Source organism: Fukomys damarensis, unplaced genomic scaffold (genome assembly GCF_012274545.1).
Source record: "Fukomys damarensis isolate Sample0158 unplaced genomic scaffold, DMR_v1.0_HiC HiC_scaffold_3, whole genome shotgun sequence".
Taxonomy (NCBI): Eukaryota; Metazoa; Chordata; class Mammalia; order Rodentia; family Bathyergidae; genus Fukomys; species Fukomys damarensis.
This window is the reverse complement of record NW_022900915.1, coordinates 44,074,611-44,093,087: the sequence shown is the minus strand read 5'-3', so window position 1 is coordinate 44,093,087 and position 18,477 is coordinate 44,074,611. Positions and strand designations below refer to the sequence as shown.

At 53.0% G+C, this 18,477-nt stretch overlaps 1 protein-coding gene across 3 annotated transcripts in view; it reads left to right on the top strand.

Annotated features, from left to right (window-relative positions):
• The window catches only part of LOC104875384 (creatine kinase S-type, mitochondrial), a 201,396-nt gene that overhangs the window by 1,269 nt on the left and 181,650 nt on the right, over positions 1-18,477 (top strand). The gene's annotated exons all lie outside the window — the stretch shown is intronic.

Sequence of the window (18,477 nt, the reverse complement as noted above, 5' to 3'; positions counted from 1 at the left end):
CCCCCCTCCGTCCGACCCTCTGCGCTCCTGTCCTTTCCTCTTCTCCGTCCCTCGGCGCTCCCCAGTCCGCGCTTGCAGGCAGGGACGCGTGTGGTGACGGGGGACACCTGTTGGAGGTAGAGCGGCAAGGCCCAAGTAACTTATTGGGAAAAGTTTGGCCTCGCCCCTTACCTGAGGCGGCCACGACGAGCGCAGAGCTCGGGATGCGCGGACCCGGGTCACCCCAGCCCGCCCTCTGACCCCGAGGTGCCCCGGGAGTGAAGCCATGGGGTGCACCCTGCTGGGGTTATGGTGTGGTCTCCGAGCTCCCCATATGTTCGGAACAGCGGGCATCCGCGCCTTCTGTGACTAGACTGCTTTGGAACGAGGAGTCTTCTCAATTCTGGGTCAAGACTGTTTTGCTGTGTGCTCATGGGGAGGGGGAAGGATGAGCAGCCACCACCCCACTTCCTGCAAGAACCAGCTTCGTTTTTTTCTTCCAGTCGCCATTTGGTTTTTAAGTTAAAGCAGCCTAATTTTATGCTTCCAAATGTTCTTTGATCCTAGATCCCAATCTGGGCGGGGGGCGTCTTTGCTGCTGCATAAAAATATTTTGCCGCCGAGTTTTGCCTGCAAATCAGATCAAACTGCGTCTTCTGCAAACTGCCAAGGCCGTGGGAAGTGCTGGTGATGGGAGAGCGTCTCTTTTGGACTCTTAAACTCATAAAGTTAGGAGCAGTTAAACTCAGATCAACTGGAAGTTTGATTGCTTCTTCTCTTTGCTTTCACTATAAATCATTAACCAACTTCACTGATTAAACTTGTTACAGCACTGGGTAGGTCTGAAATTTTCGAAAACTCCTTGGGTTTGAGAGTGTGCTTAGTCCCTTGAAAAACTGATTTCCAACTTGGTAGCTACGGACACTAGAAACAGAAACATGCATTCTAAGTTGTACATTTTAGAATTTAATTTGGGAGAAGGGTTTAGAGGAATCAGATTTTTTTCAGGATGTATACAGCTTTTTTCTATTGAGATTTCAAAAAACAAAAGTTATGTACTCCAAGGTTTCACAGGATCCAAAGCAAATGGGGTTTTAAGTATTGTAATATCTAAAATAAAATGGGGTACTTTAAATTATTTGGAATGTATATAATTGACTTAATTCTATTTTAATTATTTTCTTGTATTTGTTACTGAGATGAATAACCAAGCCGCTTTCTCGTTTCTGAGCTGAGTGTGGAACCCTGCTCACCCGTTAGGACCCACATGGCTGTCTGAGCTGTCAGCACGCAGCACACCTCTCCTTGGAGAGTGCCCAGGCTGTCGTCTTCAGGATGAACTCTCTAAACCTGACTTTAGTACCCAAATTCAACTGCCCGGTAGCCCTACTTTCCTGGATTTTTCTAGTGGGTGTCCTGACATGGCTAGTGACCAGGGTCTTTCTGTGTTCATGGTCATGTAAACTATGAGTATTTCTCCAGCGTGGTGTGCACGTTTAGGGGGTAGAAGCCAGGACCTTAGGGTCTGCAGATAAAGCAAGCATTCAGAACGGAGGAGAGGCTTCCGTCCTGCTGGGACCTGGCCCGCTGACTAATGCTTTTCTGCACCTGCCCCTCTGGGTGTGTGAAGAATTTGGAGAGACACCGCAGATACGCAGGGAGGAGAAGCACGGCGCCCTGGTGTGCGGCTAAGGAGTTAATTGTGCTGCTGTTGCTCCCAGATGGTGGCAGACACAGAAACTCGGGACCTGAGAGGCTGGGCTGGGCATGGGCAGCTGAGAGGGGTGGCAGGTGTCCGTGGCGCGTGGCCGCAGGAGTGTCCCCGCCTCATCACACAGCTGCAGGCCAGGGCTGTCCCCGGGGCTGGGACCCGAGTGGCTCCGCCCCTCCGCGCCCCCACGGGGCCCCCCTGAGAGGGGTGGCAGGTGTCCGTGGCGCGTGGCCGCAGGAGTGCCCCCGCCTCATCACACAGCTGCAGGCCAGGGCTGTCCCCGGGGCTGGGACCCGAGTGGCTCGGCCCCTCTGTGCCCCGCTCCGGTGCCCCTCAGGCAGCTCTGCATGTTTCCTCCTTTCTCCAACATCTCCAAAGTCTCTTTCGTGGTGTGCAGGACCCAGCGTCCACTTGAGGTGACTGCCAGGCTGCCTTGCGATGCTCTCTTTTCTGCGTGGGGACTGAGTGCTGGCTCTCTGCCGGGAAAGGAGGTATCGCAGGATTTAGACTGTCGGGACAGAGCTGACTACCGCAGCTGGGAAGCCGAGGACAGGGAGCTGACAGGGACGCCCGGTAACCTGGCCAGGCCTCCAGAGGCGCAAACCCCCATGAATCAGAGACCGTGTCATGCCCACCGCAAGGGGACAGGTCACAATGTCACCCACTGTTACGGTACTTGGTGTCCTTCTGTCACCGGCTCCCATCATTCCTGGGGATTTAAACTTTGCCTCTCCTCCAGGATGCTTCTTAATTTTCGTTAACTGATTTAAAGGAAGTTACAAGAAGAAAACCCCCTTTGGATTGTTCTCTGGAATAATTATTCAAAATTGGATGGCCGCAAAAATAAATAAATAAATAAATAAAAAGGAAAATTCAGTTGTTTTTAGTCCTTTTGTCTTAGACTGTTTCCAGTGAAGTGGAGAAAGAGGAAATCGGTTTTCATTTTCCAAGTATGCCTGGGTCGCGGGGATGTTGGCTGTCCTGCCCTGCTCTTCCTGTGTCCCGGGCCTCCTTGCAGGGGTGGTGTGTTTGGCGTACTAATGGTGATACGATCACAATTAGTTCAGGCCCAGAAATGTCTTCAGTTCCCCTTTCTCTAACAGGGATTCCTTTCTGTTTTATTGCGGTGATCGCCACCCCTGTCGTGGGAACTTGCTGCGCACACGTGACCCCGGTCCTCTCCCGCCCGCCCGCTCGCAGATCCCTGATGTTTCTCTTTGTGAAACTGTCGGAGCGGCCCTTCTGTACATGCTGCGTATGCTGGTGGAAAGTCCCTCCTTCGGTCCCGGGTGCGGGTGTCTGAGGACGGAGTGTGGGGTGCAGCTCGCGTACCGCGTCCGCCTTCGTGGGACGCCCCTCCGGGTGTGCGGGGTTCGTCTTTACCCCTCACCCCACCTCCAAGGTTGGAGCCGAGCTTTGCTCCTGCTTGCGCGGTCACCTGGTGGAGGCCAGGTCGGGGCTGGGCTGGGACTGCTCTGCTCAGGAGCAGGTTGCAGAGGAAACTTTTAATCCACCAAGCTTCAAGTGGGGGGATCTGGAATGTGTTGGGAGTTGGGGTGTACTGTGTGAATAGCTGCTCTGTTTATTCTTATTTCCCTTTAAAACGGTGTCAATGGCCATTGTTAATTCTTGAACAAAAATGCAACTACAGACCATTCCGTAGTCAAAGAAAAATGGGGTTTATTTTGAAACAATTTTCTATGCCATTCCTTGACACCAGTGGGAGACTTTGTAAATATTTGCATTTAGGATGGAAGTCCCCATCCTACTTAGTCTGACCTGTTTCAGTAACTGCATCTATATTGCCATCGACAGGAGAGATGCAGAGCCCAGAAAGATGTCTTCGTTTGTCTGTTGGCTTTTTGGTTTTTTTGAGACAGGGTCTCAGCATATAGTTCAGGCTGGGCTTGAACTCACAACGTAGGCAGCACTGGCCTCAAACTCGCAGCGATCCTCCTGCTTCAGCCTCTCTGGTGAGGGGATTACGGGGACTCTGAGAAAGCCTTCTCACTCTTCCTTTCCTGGGAATGAGAACCTCTCCGTGTGGTCTGGGGTGTGAGGTACTTACTGCAGAACTCATCAGAGTTCTGATGAATTAAATGCTTCCAGTGCATTTCAAACGCACCGAGGCTGTGGGGTTCCCCGACCCTGCAATACTAGACAGCCCCCTTGGCCTCCCTAACTGGCCCGAGCACAGCATGGCAGTCATTGCATGGAATCAGAGCTCCACACAAGCCCCAGGACCTTCACAGGCATGGAGAGGATGAAGCCGGCTTTTCAGTCTGTTCCTCTGGCTGAATGTACAATAACCAGCTCGGAATTTTCTTTTCCATCTTGCAACAAAAAAGGAAAGATGGAATAAAGATATTTGCTAGATCTTGTAAAATATTTGAAAACGTTACCCGAGGAATAGAAATGATTTATTCCTTGGCATTATGCAGACCGCGGAGGCTGAGCAGCGGACGCCGGTGAGCGTGTGTGTGCGCGTGCGCAGAGAAGTGGTGCCCCGCGCTGTGAAAGGCCAGGCCGAACGGCGTCAGCTGTATCCGGATCCCAGCGGCTCGCAGACCCATCCATCCCTCTGCTGTGCTTTCTCAGTCGTGGCCTAACGCCACTGAACTAAGGAACATGGGTCTGGCCCCACAAAAGGGTCTATGTTGCCATTTTTGCTCAAGGAACTAAAATATGATTGCATGTGTATTTAGAGGGGAAAAAAAGCAGGATCCCCCCCCGCCTTGTTTTTGGTACAAGGGATTGAACCCAGGGCCTTTGCACTGAGCTACCTCTCCATCACTTTTATTTATTTTAATTTTAATTTTTTAAAAATTTCAATCAAGTGCTGTCTAAATTGCTAAATTACCCAGACTGGCCTTGAGGTTGCCATCCTCCTGCCTTAGCCTCCAGGGTGCTAGCATTACATGTGTCTGCCACCATGCCCAGTTTTAAAGAGCAGCTTTTATGTCCATGTTCTGCAGAAAACATTGGCACCCATAGGGGGCACAGACATACAGAAGACACTTTTTCTCATAGTTTTCCTTTTTAAGTGACGCTTGTAAAACTTGTGATTTGCTGATAAAGATTGAAATCATTTTTCCTGAAGCTCCTACAAAATGTCCCAGTATACTTTTAGGGAAAAAAATAGCAAATTTGAGAAGGTATGTATTTATTTATTTAGTAACACACTGCTCTTTTCTTTTGAGGTGTGGAGGGGAAATGACCCTCCTGCCTCAGGTGTGGCAGTGGGGGTTGATTCCTGGTGTCCCAGGAGGCTCCCTGACCCTTAGTGCTTGGCTTTGAAGAGCGTGGGCCGGGGGTCCTGAGTTCAGCTCTTCCGGGCCTTGCTCTGTGACGTGGCCGAGACTGGGAATCCATCCTGCGGGGATGCAGGGCTCTGGCTGCTGGCTTGCATTGTTTTTGGGTTCCTGAAGTGCTGATTAATGTTGCCACCGTCTGACTCACTTCCTGAGCTGTGACTGAGAGCCCGTGTGTGCTGTGTGTGTGACTAACCTGGCTGGGCCTGCTGAGATCTGAACATTTTGTCTTTCTGAGCCCTCCCTCCCTGGAAGCTGGCCAGGGCCTGTGATCCTGGCAGTCTGGGAAGCTGAGGCAGGAGGATTGCAAGTTAAGCCCAGCCTGGGCAGGTTGGTTGTGCAGAGTTGAGCTGGAGGTGCCACAGGCTGTGCTTGGTGAGTGGAATGTCCACACATTTGATAGTAATTTCTGCTTTTTTGGTGATGCAACTCTGATTTTCTTCTTTTTGTTTTCATTACTAAGATCACTTAGGAAGTCCCCTCACACCTTTCCCTTTTTTCCTCTTCAAAAGATGTTTTAAACTGAGCCAGGCATGTTGGTGCATACCCGAAATCCCAGCACTTTGGAGGCTGAGGCAGGAGGATCTCTGTGTGTTCAAGGCCAGCCTGGGTTTCATAGTGAGACGCTGCCTCAGAAAACAGACAGACCACTTTCAGTTGACCACGTATAAAATGAAGTAGTTCAGCTCTTACTTTGTCGTTTTTTTGCTGGCTCCATTTCCCTCCAGACCCCTTTTTTTCCCCAGACCATCTTAAGTTAAGCCCCAGCCACTGTATATTTTTCTCTCCTATATAAGAAAGGGTTTTCCTCTCTGCCGGGGTGTTGAAGATTGCACTCGCTGCAGCTCTGAAGGGAGCCGGAACCCTGTCTTCGCTTGGTTCTGCGTTGAGGTGATAGCCGTGGTTATGTTTTATTTTCTGGTCAAATTCAGGTCCTTGTGCTTACAAGGCAAGCGGCGGAACCACTGAGCTAAATCCCCAGCCCCGATGTTGTGTTTCTTTGGTGCGTAATGAAGGCAAGCACTGAGCCCGTGTTGGAGGGTAGGAAGATGGTGGGGTGCACTGTGTGCTACGTCTGAAAGACGTGAAGGCCGAGGCAGTCACTCAGCCTTGGTCTCGGTGTAAAGGATTTTTGTGACTGGCCCGGGATGGTGGTGCAGCCTGTAATCCCTGCACTCTGGGAGGCTGGGGCAGGAGGACAGCCTGGCATTGTGCAAGCCAACTTGAGGTCACATCTCTCCCTTGTGATCAAATGGTCATGAACTCTCAGATGTATGATGGAAACCAGCTGACCCAGCCTGGGCAACTTAGTGACTTAGCGAGACCATGTCTCAACACAAAAACATTTAAAAGAGCTGAGGATTTAGCTCAGTGCAAAGGCCCTGAGTACAAGGCCTCCAGTACAAAAAAAAAAAAAAAAGCCTCTTCATGATTTGCCCTCTCTGGAGGGAGGCTGGAATGCAGGTCCCTGTGTTGCGCCTCTTCTTGTCCTGACTGAAGCCTTTACCAAACCCCCTCCTGGCTCTGGCCACCTCCTCCCCTGCGCAGCGCCCTGCTCCACCTGGCAGCAGCAGCGACCCAGGAGTTGCCCCGTCGTCCTTCAGAGCTGGTGCTGCGGCCCAGCTCACATCAGCGTCAGGGTCACTTTGAGGCCCGGCTGAGGCTTCGTCGTCAGGGCGGCTGGCTTTCCTGTGTCGCTGTGTTGTACTCGGCCCTTGGTCACTGTCCTGGCCACTGCTGGCCTGGGCGGTGGGAGAGTGGCCGAGCTGAGCTGCCCAAAGGGGTCCCGGGGCACAGGACAGCAGGGACAGCAGGGCGTAGTGGGGCCAGCGGGGGCACAGCCAGGCACGGAGGGTGGTGGTGCCTCTCAGTCCTGGACAGTTGCCACTGTCCCTGCTGTCCCCCACTGTCCCCCTACTGCCCCTCTCTGTCCCCCGCTGTCTCTGCTGCCCCCCACTGTTCACCACTCTCTCCTGCTGCCCCTGCTGTCCCCGACTGTCCCCCTACTGCCCCTCACTGTCCCCTGCTGCCCCTGCTGCCCCCCACTGTCCATTGCTTTCCCCTCTGGCTGCCGCTGTCCCCCACCGCCCTCTGTTGTCCCCCGCTGTGCCACTGCCCTCCACTGACCCCACTGTCCCCCGCTGTCCCCTCTGTCCCCTCTGTCTCCCCGTCACCCGCTGTCCCTGCTGTTCCTCACTTTCTCCGCTGTCTTGCAGTCTCCCTGTCCCCTGTTCCTCAGCCACACCATGGGGTGAGACAGCACCTTTCTCCTGCAGGCTTTGTGGTTTCGGGGCACATCTGGCAGTTGCTCTAGATGTGGGCTCCTCTTCCTTGGAGAGAGAAATGGGGTTCACTTCTGGGGTCAGCATTGCAGACCCGCGGAGCTTCGTGGAAGCCGCCTGGGTGGCGGTGTCACCGGGGAGCTGAGCAGAGGGTGCTCTGCCCGTGGGTGCGGTGTGCTGAGTGGGGTCGTCCGTGGGTGTGGTACTGTGTCCTCGCCCAGGGCACGAGGACGCCTTCCTCTGCTGCTCCCGTGTGCAGGGCCAAGGGCGCGTGTACTCTTTAATATCTTAAAAGTGGTGCAGATGGCCTTCTTTCAACAATAAACTTAAGCCTGTTTTTCAAAGTACATCAAATGCGAATCTCGCATGCTGCTGCTGAGTTTGTGATCAGCACCGGACCAAGCCCTCCGCACAGCCGGAAACGGCTGCCTCACCCACGAGGTCTCCTTCTTCCCGACGGCGCCCTCAGTTCTTTCCTGGCTTTGAGCTTCACCTTGGTCCACACACAAAGGGTGTGTTCCCGGAGTCAGCCGGCCCCAGCCTCCTGCGGGACCCCTGCTGGGCTGCAGGGAGCGCGACACCCCTATCACCCATGGTTGTTTCCACCGCACGCAGCCTCTCCTTCCAGGCTAAAGCTGAGGGCGTTGCACTGTTTCCAGCCTGGTGCTTCTACGGCCAGTTCCGTGAGATTCCATGCACACACATGTACACACACATGTACACACACATGTACACACATGTGTACACAAACATACACGTGCATTCGCCTAGGTGTGCATGTGGCTGGGAGATGCACAGGTATACGGTATTCCTGCTGAGCGGCTCTCCAACACCAGCACATCCGCTCCTGTCTGCACAGCAACCTTGGAATCACTGGCCTGCTTGGTTGTAAGCATTTTAACATGTATGTGATATCTCCCTTCAATTTTTTGTTTATTTTGTAAAAATGCAGTAAAACTGAGCACTTTTTCAAGTGTTTATTGTCCAGTTCTCTGTTTTGAAGTGCTCGTTCAACCTTTATCCATTATTTACGGGATTGGTTTGTAGGAGTTATAAATACTGAATGAGATTCTGTACAGCAAAAGTGGTCGAAAGTCAGATTTTCATGCTGCCCAGGTACAGATATGAAGATACAAGTTCTGCATCAGTTACCTTCTTGTAGTGTGTCTTGCCTTTCATGTGGCGTCTGTGGAGGAGCAGAAATGTTAAACTTCAGTGGAGCATGAAACACGTATCTTCTTCGTGTGTGGCATTTGCCTGGTCACCAGCTGGGCAGGGGTGAGAACAGGACCTGGGGTTGTGGTGTAACAGACACCGCTCTGATGATCACACTGGAGCCAGTGTCGGGCAGACTCGGGGGACCCCTCAGTGGTCCGAGTGTGGGCAGAGTCAGGGGGACCCCAGCAGTGGACCAGATGTGCAGTTCAGGTCACCACACCGGGAAGTTTCCCTCTTGAAGGGGAAGGCTCCAGAGGTGATTCTGAAATGCAGGAGAGTAGCTCAGGGCCAAGAGTCTGGCTTCGGTCTGCAGTACTGCGGAGAAGAGCGGAGGTTGCTGGTGTGTGCCTTGTAATTGTGCATGAGTGCTGGACATTGCATAAAAGGAGCCGTTCAAGGCCTGCATGACGCTGTTTCCTGCAGGGGCTGATTCGTCCTTGCAGACTCCAGTGCAGGGCTGGGCACTCCCGGTCAGTGGTCTGGCACTGACTTTGATATTCACACGACTCCCTGCCAACTCCTGGGTCCCCGGATGGCCCCAGACCCAGCTCGTGGCTGCCACTCTGCGTGCCTTCTCAGCCTCCACACTCCCTGTTTGTAGAAATTGGTCAAATTTGTAGAAATTTCCTTGGTGTCCCGGGACAGCCGAAGACCTGCTCCTCAGGCCCCGCTGCTGTGGCGCTCAGGGCTGCTTGGGAACAGACGTTTTGTATGGTTGGCCCTCAGGAAGGGCACTGGTCCCTTGTCCCTTCAGGGTGGCCTCCTGTGCCTGGGCCTCGTCCTGGGCACGGCGTCTGCACGTGGATGCGGGGCTGGGTGTCGTTTCCTCCCGGGGTTTTGTCGTGGGTCCCTTGTCGCCAGGCAGTGAGTGAGCTCCCCTTCCCGTCCTGGGTCCTCGCTGAGCCCTGGGCCCGTTGGAAAGTGTGACACAGAGCCCAGCTCTTCTGAGGTCACAAGGTGGCCCTTCTTTCTTTTTTCTTAAAAGATTTTTTTAAGAAACCTTCTCCCTGTCTAGCCCAGGCCAGCCTTGCGTTCCAGCCGTGCGCGGGCCGTGGGTTCCCGGCTCAGACGTACCTTTGCGTGCACAGTGGCAGAGCCGTTCCACCTAAGGCAGCAGTGGGGGCGCTGCTTCGTGTCCTTCATTGCCACCGAGAGCCCCGGGCCCTGAGTGGGAGAGCTCTGTCCCCCTGCGGGGCTCCCCATTCCGGCCTTCAGGCCCGTAGCGCCCCGGTGGCTTCCCCTCGTCTTTTGGCCCAGGGTTCTACATTTTTACAGAGACTGTTTAGTGGATGCTGAATTCCTTAAGAGGGATTTGGAAGATTACTTTTACTGATGCGGGAAAATGCTCCTTTAAAGGGTAGATGGGGAGGAGGTGTCTTTCTGGTGTGTAGGCCTCTCTGCTGCTGAACACGGTATCCAGGGCACCAACACACGGGTGCGAGGTAGTTTTTTTTTTCTTCAGGAAAAAATGTTTCTAAATTCATATTTGTGCTTTACTAATGCAATTTGTTTTTACGGAGACTATCTAAAATGTAGAGGGAAAGGGAAGACCAGGATGGCCTGGCTTGTTCACTTTTCTTCCTCTTGCTAGAGTGTCATCGTAGACACAGCATTTTAAAAGTGGGTTTTCACTTGTGAAAGCAGTGTTGGTTGTGTAAAATGTGCAAATCACAGACTCTAAGGGAAGAAAGTCAGGATCCCGAATCCCTCTGCAGGGAATGTTTCCCGCGTGGTGTTGGGGAATCGCGGTGGGACACGTGTGAGGTTCGTGATTGGGATCAGACTGCTTGCCGGGCGGGGACCCTGAGTTTGGCTGAACATTGTATTATGACCATTGATTGTACTTACGGTAAAAGTTCCTGGAAAACATGATTTGTGACAACCGGACCACAATCTCTCCACCACACACACAGGACAGGGCCACCTCTCAGGTGCTGAGAGCAGATCGTGTTAATACTGTCCCTTTGTTTCACTTTGCTGTTTTACAAGAGAGATTTGTGGGGTGTGTGTGTATGTATTGTGAACAAACCAGGGAGAAGGGGCAGTTTCTCTATTATTTTATATCCTTGATTTTTAAAACTGTATTTTGGTGGGTGGATGCTAGGAATCGAACTCAGGATCTTGAGCTTGCTAGGCAGACACTGCCCCCACTGAGCTGTATGCTTGGCCCCCAAATCTGTTTTCTTTAATGAACTCTCTGTTTCATTGTTAGGGTAGTTTGTAACTGGCTGAAACCCAACAGAAAACGTACAGTCTTGAATTGAAGGTACCGACAGCTGTGAGTTTATATACAGAAATAGATACGAACAAATGTGTTCCTCTCACGTCCTGAAATAAAACTTGCTTATGAATGCTTTTTGGTGGAATTTACTTGTCTTAATCAGTGCTCCTTGACATGATTGAAGTACCTAGGGTTAGCCAGGTGCAGTAGTGCATCCTGCGATCCCGGCACTCTGGGAGGCTGAGGCAGAAAGACTGCAAGTTTGAGCCCAGCCTGGGCAATTTAATGATTTATCAAGGCCCTGTCTCAAAATTTAAAAAAATAAAAAGGGCTGGGGATGTAGCTCAGTGTGAGGGTCCTGGGTTCGATCCCAGAACTGACGGGAGAAAGGAGGAAAGAATGAAAAGGAGGGAGGAAGAGGGAAGGGAGGAGACAGAAACTCAAATTCTGTGATTATTGCACACTAATGAAACATGGGATAAGAAAGAATCCACAAAGTCCTTCCGTTCTGGACGTTGTACTTTCCCTGCTGTTGTTCGTACTGTTTAGCTTCTCGTGGATTCCCAGTCTCCCGGGCCGCTGGTGTGAGTGTCCCCAGTGGAGGCTCCGGCCGCGGCTGCGCTCTCCTGTCGACCCTCCCCAGGACAGCGAGATGGGCAGAGCTGCTGTCCGTGGCTGCTGAGATCTGCAAGCATGTGTGCGCGTGTGTCTCTGTGCGCACGCGTGTCCTGTCTGTGTGCACATCTGTGCGCAGGCGTGTGCTGCTGCTTCGGTGAGTGAACACTCCTTGCGAGGCACATTTGCTCTCTCACCCTGAAGGTGCTTTTCAGACGAGATCTCCACTTGGAGCAGCGTTGTGGCGAGGCTGGCGCTGCAGAGGCAGAGGGGCTTCTGGAGTCTTCACCATGCAGGGCCCGCCTTCTTGCCAAAGTGATGGCTGGCAGCTGAGCTCAGAGCCCACACCAGGCACCGCTGCCTTTGACTCCCCCACTGTGGGGGTTTGAGCCCCGGGCCTTGAGCTGAGCTGCATCTCCATCTTCCTCCCCTCTTCCGTATTTAATTTTGAAACAGGACCCTGCTAAGTCACTGAGTTGCCCAGGCTGGGCTTCTGCTCACCACCCTCCTGCCTCAGCCTCCCCGTGTGCTAGGATTACAGGTTCTGGCTGCCCCCTGGCTGTGGCCCTGCCTGGCTTCTGCCCCGGCCTCTCTGGTCACCACCAAAAGGCTGGAGTAGGCAGGAGGCTGCTGCTGCCTGGAGACTGTGGGGCGCTCCCTGGCGTGGGTCCCTCCCATCAGCCACCTGCCCGTCGTGATGACTCCAGCTCTTCGCAGGGATGGGTGCCAGGTGCCGGGGCCAGGGCGAGGCCGGCCAGCCCTTGGGCTGGTTGCTGTCACCCCGGCAGCGTCCCTGTCACTCTGAGCCTGCAGAACCTGGCGTTTACTCCTTGGCCCTTCACCGGGAGGTCTGCCTGCGCTGCTGTGCACCCGCACGGCCGAGGAACTGGAAGGTGTAGCTCACATTCGATGTCGTGTTGCGGGCATCTGGACAAGGGGGGGAAGTAAAAAGTGCCACTCAGTCCATTTTGCTCATTTTTGCATTTTTCTCCACGTGGCTCCTTGCAGATCTGGTCTCCTTGTGGCTCACGTCTGTGGCGGGTGTCTGCCCAGCTGTGACAGGGGAGCATCCACGCTGACTGCCCAAGGGTCTTTCTCAGACAGCCTTGTTGTTGTTTTCCAGTCTAGGGACTGAGCCCAGGGCCTGCTCCCTGAGCAACACCCCGGCCCTGTTATTTTTTCTTCTGAGACAGGATCTCACAAAGTGGCTGAGTTGCCAGGTCGGGTGCAAACTTGGGATCCTCCTGCCTCAGCCTCCCAGATAGCTGTGATTACAGGCGTGGCCCCCACACCTGGCTTTGTGGAGCCCTTTGGATAAGCCTTTTTGCTTTTCCCGGAGGTTAGCGAAGTCGTAAATATGGCCAACCCCGAGGGTTCCAGCTTAGAGCCCGGGTTTCGTTGGCGGCTAAGCTGTCATCTAGTGACTTGAGATTGTACCATTACATAAGGACGTGTGCTTTCCTTTGTGTTTTCAGATTCAGAAATATTGATTGTATTTTTTATTTTTAGTGCAGAGGACCAAAGTCATGTCCTTGCACATACTGGGCATGTGCTCACCCCGGCTTATTCTTCTATCACTCACGGTGGTTTTTGTCTGTTTTGTTGTTTATTTTTGAGACAAGGTCTTGCTATGTTGCCTAGGCTGGTTTTGAATCCCCTGGCTCAGGTGATCCTCCTGCCTCAGCCCTCTGAGTAGCTGGGACTGCAGTTGTCAGCCACCATGTCCAACTCTGTTGTGCACACTCGAAATAACCTGTGAGCTGTGTATTTCCTGTGGTGCACAAATTGTGCCTTCATGCTGTTCTTACTGATTTTCTTTGGGAAATCTGGGGTTATTCTAATTCTTGTCATGCCTGTGTATAAGTCTGAGTTTCTGTGGTAGACGGGTATACTTTATGTAATCAATCAAAATAATTATTCAGCCGCGTGGGAACTGATGCACTGTGTCCACTGTCCAAGTGAAGGCAGTTTTGTGGAGGCGGTGTCCGTGAGAGTGGACCTTGTTGTCACGTAGCGAAGGCTGTTGATAAGCAGTGTCTCCCGCCGTGGTCAGATACTGCAGAGAAGCCCTGTAGGTAAGGAGCCCCGGGTCACGAGGGAAGGAGTCTGCACTGTGTCAAAGATAGGAGTCTCATTTTAAAACCTTTGCAAATCTGCCCTGGGTTGTGTGTTTCTCTCTGATTGTGACAGCCAGTGATTTTCCCACTAAATCATTTCCTGGATCTTTAAGTGCTCTGTGGCTGGTTATTTTTAAGTGACCCGGGGCAGGAAGGATGTGGAGGGGTGGAGTCTTAAGGGGACCCTTGCTAGTGGAGGGAAAATTGTTTGAACACGAACTAAGGCCGCCAGACGTAGCCCCAGGAGTGCCGTGCACAGAGCGAAGGCCGAGACCCTGCAGGTGGAAGCCGCGCGGGCGTGTGTGGTGCGGAGACCCGACCCTGTCGTGAGCGCTCGTCTCCGGGGTGTGTGCTGCATCTCTGCCATGACCTCTGGCCCCTCAGCCACCGGAAGCACGTCTTCCTTGTTTTCGTGTCCCTGTCGGAACCGCACATGTTGATGCTTACTGGGCGGGAAAGGAGAAGAGTGTGCCAGATGCTAAACTCATCACTCAGTCCCTGTGCTACGGTCCACAGGCGGGGATCGGAACTGGTCCCTCTGGATACACAGGGCACCAGAAAAGCCAGCAAGCCCCAAGTTGGGGAGTTTAAGCTACATTTCTGCAGGAGGAAATCTACAGGTTGGACGTCCCTAGTGTAAAAATTCAAATCTGAAACTGGGCTGTGGATGTGGCTCAGCGGTAAGGCCCTGTCTACCATCTGCAGGGCCCTGGGTTCAAACAGGAACATGAGCAGCAAGCCTTGCAGTGTCTGAAACTTGCCGAGCACCACCGTACCACAGATAGAAAACTTCACACCACGAAACTTCATGCGTGTGCAAAATGATCAGAGATCTCTTAGAAAACCTCCAGTGTGTATGTGCACCTTGGACTCACTTCGTTTTAGACTTGGTCTCCGTCATGCTGTTACAGACCGGGCCTTCGCTGTTTTCTCAGTGTGAAGAGCTCTCCTGCCTCCTGACTGAGCTCCGCATCTGGAAGGCGGCTCCATGGCCCTCCCGAGAGCTCGCCGTGCATGGCCCTCCAGCCGTCCCTGACCAGTGTGTCACGGTGACCCTGTGTGTACGTCCTTGGTCATTGGCTTCCGCTCCTCCCGGTCCACAGTTCAGCGACAGTGCTGAAGCAAAGGGAGCCCCCTGGCTCCGTGCTGCCATGGGCCTCACCCTGTGGCGGCTTGGTTCCCGCTGGAGTAATTGAAATACAGAATATAGAAATAAACCAATAAAATACAAAACAAAAGCCGGGCGGTGGCTGCATAATAGACCATGTGCTGCGGTGCACGAAGGCCCGGGCTTTGATCCCCGCACCAGAACTCCCCCAGAGAACCCACCCACCTGATCAGAATGTCCCAGTTTCTCCTTCCCAGTTAATGTCACCTTAATTGTTTTCATGTCTGTAATTTAATGGGTAACTTTTGCAATCCCTAGGGAAAGCCATGTGTGCACACATTTTCTATGTATTTCATGCTCTCCTTTTCTGTCTCTGTGTAAAGCCTACACAATGGCTGGTGTTTACGAAGCACTTATTACACATTTGATGCTGCAATGCATTTTACAAACACTTTCTCCCAGCACGCAGGCCACTCTACCCACCTCTGGGGAAGCGGATCTCACTTTCTAGGTCCACTTAATGACGCCGTTCTGGGTGAGACGGAATTGCAGTGTTGTTTAACTGCATTTCTCTCGTGGCCGGCGCTGTTGAGCGTTTCTTCATGTATTTGTGGGCCGCTTGTATTTCTCTGTCTGTAAAGTGTCTGTTCGCTTCAATTGCCCATCAGTTGACTGGGTTTTTTACTGAGGGTGATCTAATTGTTTTAGTTCTTAAACTAAAATTAGAAATTCCATTCGACCCCGCTATTCCCCTTCTTGGCATCTTCTCAAGAGAGTTAAAGACATCCTACTACAGCGGTCCGTGCATAGCCGTGTTTACAGCAGCACAATTCATGATAGCCAGATCGTGGGGGCAGCTGATACTGTGTCCGCTGAGAGATGAACGCAGAAGGTGTGGTATTCACACCCGTGGAGTCCTGCTCTGCGGTACATGGGGATGAACTTGAGTCACTTGTAGGAAAATGGACGCACCTTGAGACCGTAGCGTTAAGTGAGATGAATCAGACACACGAGCTTAAATATCACACGGATTCTCTTATATGAGAATCCCACGAATAAATAAAGAGCAAAGTAAAAGCTGTACAGCAGGAGGTAGGGAACGCTTTCTCTGGTGGAAAGAGGATCACAAGATGGAAGTAGAGGGAGAAGAGATAAAAAAGCATTTACAAGGGAAAGCAGGTCTGATGCAAATGGAAAGGGGCTCAGGGGGGCACACAAAGAGCTGAGGTGCCTTAGCTCTCCACAGCCATGGGAGCACGTGTACTGCAAACTGGGACTAGTAAATATGCTTTTCAATTTTTCCTTCAAAGTTCAACTGCTCGTGTGCAAAGTGAGTATGTGAAGTCCGAAGTTTTTGTTCAGTTGCTTCAATTAAGTAAATGTAGCAAGTAACCCTCAGGGCCTGGACTATATACATTTACATCTAGCAACTGTGCTTTCAAACTCCTAACAATGGCTTTCTTCAGGAAGAGTCCACTGTTTGCTAACAACAGAGATTGCCGCTAAGAACACCAAGTAACTTACAAGCAAAATAGAATACAGGTCTTGGCCACAAGGACTGTGCGTACTCCTCCCTGTACACTCCGTGAATGTGGCCGCCCCAGGGCCTCTTTCCTGTGGGGCCCCGCCTCTGTCATGGCCCTGGCTGTGGCACTGTCTACTGGTGGCTGGGTCCCCGGGTCTGTGGGGACACTGAGTGGCCTGGCAGTGCCCCGGAACCCACCCGAGACCCGCTCGCTCTGAGGCCTTGCTGCCCCAGCGAGTGGGCAGAGGCTGGGCACAGGCGCAGGACTGGGCTTCCTGCCTGTGGGGCTGTGGCCTCTTCTCCCCTCTGTGGTCCGTCCCCACAGTCGCCATCCTGGCTCAGCTCCCGCCCAGGCGCCCCTGCTCTCACCACCCTCGGGGTGGCGGCCCTGAGCTCCGGCCCATGGGCTCCTTCCCCAAGGGTGAGCCGGGAAGGACAGAGGGAAGGGAGGGTCCGGCCTGTCCGCAGTCGAAGTGCCCTGCTCAGGCAGAGGGCGGCTGTCATGGCCTGGACGCGGCATGGGGGCCACAGGACCACGTGACTTCGTGAGTTCGTTCCCCCGGCCGGGGTCATGGCCTTCGCTGTGCTGTGTGTATGGAAGCCTCGTGTCCACCCGCGGGCCGGCGATGCAGGCTGGACCCACACGTCTGGCCGAGCCTAGACAAGGAACCCAGTGGGTCAGAGGTCTCTGTTAGGACAGCGGCAGAAGGAGAGCTGGGTACAACTCGAGGGTAAGCCAGGCGAGCACTGTCTGAACGAACCCCAACCGCATAAGAAACAACATCGGGAATCCACAGATGGGCTCGTGGCAAATAAAGAGCTGCGCAGCAGAGGAAACAACTGAGAGCACAGAGACCCGCACACTGGGAAGCATTTGCTGGCCTTCGGGCTCTGTGTGCTCACTGACCGACTGGTTGAACTTCAGCTATTTCACCTCCCTTCCCCCAGGTCTCCCGGTGGAGTCCAGGCTTGCCTTGCACCTGTGATCCTCCTGCCTCAGCCTCCTGAGGAGATGGGATTGTAGGTGTGTGCTATGGGGCCTGCTTTACTGCCTTTTCAGTGCTAGGATTGAACTCAGGACCTTTGCACTGAACTACATTCCTGACCTTTTTTATTTTGAGCTGAGGTCTCACTGAGTTGTCCACCCTGGGCTCCAATTTACAGTCCTCCTGCCTCAGCCTCCCTAGTGCTGAGATTACAGGTGTGCACCAAGGGTAAGGCAGGGGCCTTTGAAAGTAAGTGCAGGGCCTGCGATGCCTGGATTCTAACAGTTTCCGGATAGGACTCGGATCCTTTAGCCCTTTCCACTTTTATCTCCAGCTCCACCGCACTCTGAGAGGTTGCTCCTTTTCCTTTTGTTTTCCTTGACTAGTAGTTATTTCTGGTGTGCCTGTTTGCTTTGATACCAGTCAGATGCATATCAATGCACGGCTTTATGACTTTCTCAGCTGTGGTCCAAGATTATACAGGTGCTCCCGCACCCCAAGTGAGTTGCTTTTATTTTAAAAACATTTCCTCTCAAGTTATGTAAACATGGTGAGGTTTTATACGAATGTTTGTGCACCTGCAGGGTAAGCAGGTCCTTTGGCAGGGAAGGCGACTTTGGATCTGGCTACATTGTCAGTGTGATTTCTGGACACAGCAGGGCCTGAGGTGGAGCAGCACCACCACGGAGGGCAGCGTGAGCGTACAGCAGGCTGTGTAGACAGGAGGGTGACTGGTGCATGTTTGCGCACACGTGATGGCCACAGTCGGTGCATGGACGGAACACACCTTAATTCCTTTCCATCCCTTCCTCTCCCTCTGTCTCCTCCCGCCAGCTCTTGCTCCCTTTCCTGCTTTCGAAGGATGTGCTTCCCTTTTTCCTATCAGCCATTTTCCATGGTGCTCTGATTTATTTAGACTTTGGGTTCCCATAGAATAGGAACCATGGCCATTTAAGCGTGGCTTCATTTCTCTCATTCCGAGGGTCTCGGGTGTACACATTTCCTACAGACGACTCGGGCCTGCCCTTCTCTACTCCGGGAAATTCCTAGCAAGGAATTCCCATTGAGGTGGTCACAGTGTCTGCGATTTCCAATCCAGCACCCGCTGCAGCTATCCGTGCTCACCCTGTTCCCGGATCTGGACCAGAGAGCCCCGGAGCCCCAGCAGCATCTGTCTCAATGGGGACCGTGCCCTTGGGAGGACCCGCATCTGTGCCCCAACCCCAGCCAGACTGGCTTCCTCCAGCTCCTGCAAGCACACCTGGTCTGCTCCAGGGTCTGCTGCCCTCTCTTCTTGGTTAATAAAGTAGAAACCTGGCATTCCAACCCTCGGAGGAGAACGGGAGAGGCCCAGCCGGGTCTCATGGAGAAAGGGGAAGAACTGCCCGCCAGAGCTGGGGCTGG